We start from the raw sequence: 6124 nt of genomic DNA on the forward strand, positions 1-6124 counted from the left end.
CCAGAGAGAAGTAAAGCAAGTGTGTAAGTTCATTTCTGAATGTATGTAAAGCATTCCCGCGTTAAGCTTAACAACCGATATATGGAGCGACTGCCTCTTCTCTCTCCGTCCTTCTCCTGCTGCTACTTCAATCGTGAAACTGATCAATGATCAGCTGATCGGCTTTTCTGTTGCGAGTCCGTCTCTCTTGTTTGTTTATCGCCCACTTCGCGCCAGAAAGAGGAAACCAGTGGCTGAACAATAGCAGCACGTTTAAGCTTAATAAGCTGTTGTTAGAATTTATTTAATATTACTTTATACACCAGGATCCTTTTCTACGTAGCTGACGGCTGGTAACTGTGCAGGGACGGATCTAGCAAAGTTTAGCCAGGGGGGCAGATAGGGCATTAACAGAGAAAAGGGGGCACAAAAACATGCTTTTCTTTCTTATTCTCATTTAAAATGTCTAGCTTTCAATAAAAAATTATCCGAATCTTACACCCAAAGTTTTAATCTGATGTAAAATGTATAGAAGTCCATTACTGTATATAGTAACTATTAAGTCTAATGTAAGCTATAGTACTTTGGGAAGATACCATCAGTGCAGTCTGCAATTCTGTTGAAGAAAGATGTTGAATCTATTTAATTATTCTTGAAAGATAATTGATTTCTGTGCATTTTTTTTCACACTGCATCAAATTAAAGTAAAACGTCGATTAAGCATCATGAGGTGGAGGGTGGGGGGTTACCTATTTTTTTTTTTTGCTGGGAGTTTTATAACCCTATTGGTTAGGTTGCTTCTCTTTAAAATACAAGAATAGGGAGGATGGAGTAGGTTTAAGTTTTTTAGATTGATCAGTATTGCTGAACTATGAAATTGTCAGGGTTCTGGGTCTGAGCGACCCAGGATCCCTGGGCAGTCATGGACCGGTTATATTATATGTATTTTTGGTGTTTTGCTGGCCCCTCTTCTCCGTCCTTGTAGATATGAATGTGTGTGTGTGTGTATGGGTGCTGGTGTATCTGAACCCTTGTTTACAGGCGCCTTCAGGCCTGGTGGGTGTGGCCCCGCTAGGGGACTGGCCACACCCGAAGCCACGCACCTGCTGCTGATGAGGCCTCATTGGGGGAGCAACTTAAGAGAGTCTTGGAGCTCCCACTGACGCGGGATCATTCCATGAGACTCCACGTTAGTCATCCTGTTGAGCTGAGTTAGTGTGTGTATGCCCACGGTTATATGTGCCCTGACGGCTGCGTTTATTGTTTCCCCAGGAGAAGTGTGGAGCGCGAGACAGCAGCCAGCACGAGGAGTGCTGAGACACAGGAGCGGAGAGCACTGAGACACGGACTGTTCACGGAGAGACACGACACGGGAGTCAGGGAAAGCACGGGGATTTATTGTTGTTTTGTACCATACACTGTAAATAAAGAGCACTGTTTGCATCGCAGAGTACCGCGACTGGGTCCTGCTTTCCCCACATCCCCACGGTCTGCCAACACAGACCGTGACAGAAATATTTTGGGTGCAGTGTATTTTAACACACTATATCGGATTCATATCGGTATCATAAGATATCCAAATTTATGATATTGGTATCGGTATCGGACATAAACAAGTGGTATCGTGCCATCTCTACAAAGGACCAAGGATAAAGAAGGACTAGATCTGCCTAACTTTAATCACAACTTTTTAGCCAACAGGCTTCAGTTAATCTCTAGATGGTTAAAACACAACTTCTTAGATGAACCCTGGATAGATGTAGAACAGGCACTATGTAATAATCTAGAAATTTCAGACCTACCATTTATCAGCTCAAACATCAAACGACATGAATGCTTTAAAAGCATCAACATCAGCTCTTCTCTAATAGCATGGTGGGAGTTTCTAAAAATAACAGAGTCTTCATTAATCCCATGCAAACGTACACCTATCTGGAATAGAACAATAGTTTGACAGACTAGTTATACAATATGGGATCTACAAGAAAAGATTTTTGGAATATCAACAAATTAAATCCATTGTAAAAAAGAAATGTAATCCTGGTGAAACTGAATTACAAACACCACCAAGTGTGGTACAATTTTTTAATCTAAAACCCCCAAATTATTGTCTAAAATATACAGAACACTTTCTAAAATAGATGAATCAATATCCCTTCCTATTGCAAAATGGAAAGTGGATTTATCGATCATCTTAGATATGCTTAAAAACCTTTCAATGGATCAGAAATCCCAGTTTCCCATTAATACAATACAAAATATTACATAGAGTGCACTATACTGGTCATAGGATGTTCAAGATGGGCTATACGTCTTCTAACAACTGCTCACACTATCAAGCAAATACACAGGACAATTATATCCACGCTCTTTGGTTCTGTCCACCAGTTCAGAAGTTTTGGCACGAGATATGTGAATGTCACGGTTTGGCATGGCAAACCGTGGGGGATGTGGGGAAGGAGGACCCAGGCGCGGTGCTCTATGTACAAGCAGTGCGTTTATTTACAGTGATGGAACTGATACACAACAATAATACATCCCCGTGTGCTCCCGACTTCCACTCCGTGTCTTCTCCCAGTGTTTGTGCTCATGTGTCTGCTCCCTCGTGCCAGTGCACTCTGTGTCTGCTGCCCTCTCGTCCAGCAATCCTTCCTGGGAAAATAGAGGCAGTAGTTAGCACCCATCAGTTCACTTGGTAAGCTCACACTCACAAACAGACCAGCTGGCGAACTGACAGGAAGTCTCACGAAATGATCCCACGCCGGTGGGAGCTCCAAGACTCCTATGTAGCTCCCCCAACAAGCCCTGATCAGCAGCAGGTGTGTGTGGCAGGAGCTTCGGGTGTGGCCAGTCCCCTAGCAGGGCCACACCCACCAGGCCTGCAGGTGCTTGACATCCAAACACATATATATATACACACACACACACACACCTACAGAAATGTGGACACAGAACAGCAGCACAGTATCACCTATAACATATAATAATACAATACATAACTGCTCAGGGACCCTGGGTTGCTCTGACCCAGGACCCTGACAGTGAAGACTTATCAAAGTGTCTGAAATGTAACATTCCAGCCTCCCCTTTAGTGTGCTTGCTGGGCAACTTGGATGAGGTCATTACAGAAAGAAACAGCCCACGTTGTCTATGCATTACCAAGAAAACGGTCCTCATTAACTGGAAAAATAAAAATAATCTCAATTCTAAAAACCTTCTGATAGATCACATTAGTCTTGATACAGCCTCTGCCATCACATTTGATCAATCCCTCTGGGCTCCTTTGATTAGCTTCATCACCTAGTGGGGGTGGGGGGTCATGGTTTGGTCCTGCGTTCACTATTGTGGTTGATATGGGGGTAGGGATTTAAGCTATAAAGTTATTTTGTTATTTACATATGGCCTAATAATTATCCTTATTGCTGTTTTAGAGAGAAGCGGTGCTTCAAAGGATAGTTGCAGATTTCAGTCAGAATCGGCAGATAATACAGTACAAATAAAATGTTCACGTTTCTCCAACGTTGTCTTCCCAACAGTTTCACTAACATCTACACTGGATGGCCAGGAAGCGTTCGCGATGTCTTATCGGGCGCTTCTCCGGCGCTGATAATTGGCATCTGTCTTGTGTCAGTGACGTAAAAGACGGATTTAATGCGGCATGACCACTCAAACAGCAGTCGCTTTCAGATATGTATCGGATTCAGTACCACATACGAAAGTGACCCAGGTCGGATTTGAAAATATCGGATTTGTGCTCACACTGTCATACCATGATCGGATATGGGTTGCATAGGGTCAAAAAAGTCGGATTTGATGCGCTTTCGCGTGCAGTGTGAACGTAGCCTTAGATGGTGTTTTTCTTGTGGCTGTGTACAGCGAAGATGGGGGAGGGTCTGTGCTGGCGGACGTTGGTTACTGGCCTGGTAGCCTGGCTGCCCCTGGGTGGGTCCGGGATGGGCTTGGAGGCTTGTTGTCCTGGTTTTTGTGTCGCCGGGGTGGTGGGCGGGTGCATCAGCCCAACTGCAGGGCTCTCTAACTGGTGGGGAGGCTGTTACATCTTTGCAGGAGGTCTCCTCTCTACAGGAGCTCACTCTGCAGGTGGGGGAGAGATATTGGAGACGTGGAGAATGACTCAACCTGGGTGTCTATTGTCTTGTGTAGTCTGGGAGAAGATTGGATGATGGGGTGGGTGCAGTTTTCTCTGCAGTGGGGTCGGGTGGGCTGCCCCGGACTCTGGGGGGCTGGGTGGTGATACTGCTGTGGGTCCCGGTCCGGATGGGCCTGGGCCCCCTTGCCCTGGTGGGCTCCAGAGTGTTGTGGTGCCTACTGGGATTAGCGGGGGAGCTGGCCCCAGCCTCTCCCTTTCTTCCCTCCCCATCCTCAGCTGCCTCCCTCTTCCCACTCCACCACACCCACACACACGCAGGACTTGGGGTGCAGGTGTGTCACCAGGGTGCAGGGGAGGCACTCCCCCTCTGTCCCCTTCTGGCCGCCTGTGCCTCAATTTTAATCCGCAACCTAGACAACCATATTAGTCATACTATCATAACACATACATATAGGGCATGTTATACAGCGTCCAGAGGATGGTTTGTGTATTCAAACCCACCTCTGGTGCTGGTGCCCTACCCTCAATTTTAAATGCATATAGACACTGAGGGTTTTCGGGAGGAGCCGTGCTGCTCTCTGGCAGGAAGCACCATGCCCTCCTGTGTCTTAAATGCACTTTAGAACAGCACGCAGCAACACTACATATGAGCGGGCGAGGGGAGGTTTGGGGTCTTCACTCACCCCCCGTTCTTTTAACCGTCGGGGCTGGGGGGCTGGGAGGAGGTGCTGGCCGTCGGATTGGGGTCTGGGATGCGGGGCCTCCCTGCTACTGTAGATAAGGAGGTGGTCTGCCTTCCTCCAACACAGTGAGAAGGGTTACATCTCCTGGGTCCAGGTATGGTTTGCTCCTCTGGGGGCGGGGGTACCCGGACCTGGGATATAGAGTATGTTTGGGGAGTGTGAATGTGTGTACAGTGCCTATTTGTGTCTGTCTCCACGTCGGGTGAGTCCCGAGTATTTGTTTGTGTATATGGAGTTGGGAATGCATGTTTGTGTCTGCGTACGCCTCTTTGTCTGTGTCTATATGTCAGCTGGGACCTAGACTCCACCTCTCTGGGAACATCTCAGGCTCTCTGAGGTATGGAGGCCTATCTCCCCTCACCACACTCCCTGCTAGTGGCTGATGCCCTCAGACGTTGGTGTGTTGGTGGTTCTTGGTGTCTGGGGCTGGGCGCTCATGTATGTACCAACTCACTCCTGGTGGCTGATTGGCAGGACCTGGCGCCTGTGGCCCGGCTGGGCCCCTTCCGGGGGGTGGGGTACCCTCAGGCCTCTGGGCCTGAGGCCCGGTCCTCTCTGGCACAGCTGGCTGCCTGCAGAGCCCGCGGGCACGTCACTGCAACCCCCTCTGGCCTCTGCTCCGTGGCTGCTGGGTGACCTCTCGTTTGGGGCTCTCCTCAGCTCTTCCCAGGAGGGTGGCCAGTTGCCCCCCTGGTGGTCCTCCTTGGGTCCTCGTATTCTGGGGTCTCTGGATGTCTGGGGCCTTGATCTTCTCCATATCTGCTTCATGCCCTGGGGGACGGGGCTATGGTTTCCCACACTCCCTAGCAGATCGTTACATGGAGAAACCTTTGGAATACAAGCATGCTGATCCACACAGGTGTACACACGGGTGTTCACAGACGCGGACTACACTTTTCTTGGCTGCTACCTCAAAGCACATTGTGCGCTGTCGGTCTTGCGTACTGCACAATAGCATGTCATATTTAGTATCTACTGTTATCTGCTGTTAGCTACTTTATTGTGATTGTGTTGTATTTATAATGTTGCTCTTTTTTGTTTTGTTTACTCTTCTGTTTTTTCTTATCCCCATACAGGTGATCCAGGTGGGTTTTTTTCTTCCCCCCTTTCTCATCATCTCTTCTCCCCTCTATTTTTCTTTCTCTCCCTCTCTTTCTTTCATTCTTCCTCCCTGTCCTATCCCCCAGTCATGTCTGTCCCGTCTGTAACAACCGAAAATCAAATCAAATAAATACATAAAACTGGACAGTCAGAACCAAGATCGTCTGGTTCTGAGACCAGAAAAACTCATCAC

This window comes from Neolamprologus brichardi, chromosome 15 (assembly GCF_056152115.1).
Source record: "Neolamprologus brichardi isolate AB-2024 chromosome 15, ASM5615211v1, whole genome shotgun sequence".
NCBI classification, from domain to species: Eukaryota; Metazoa; Chordata; class Actinopteri; order Cichliformes; family Cichlidae; genus Neolamprologus; species Neolamprologus brichardi.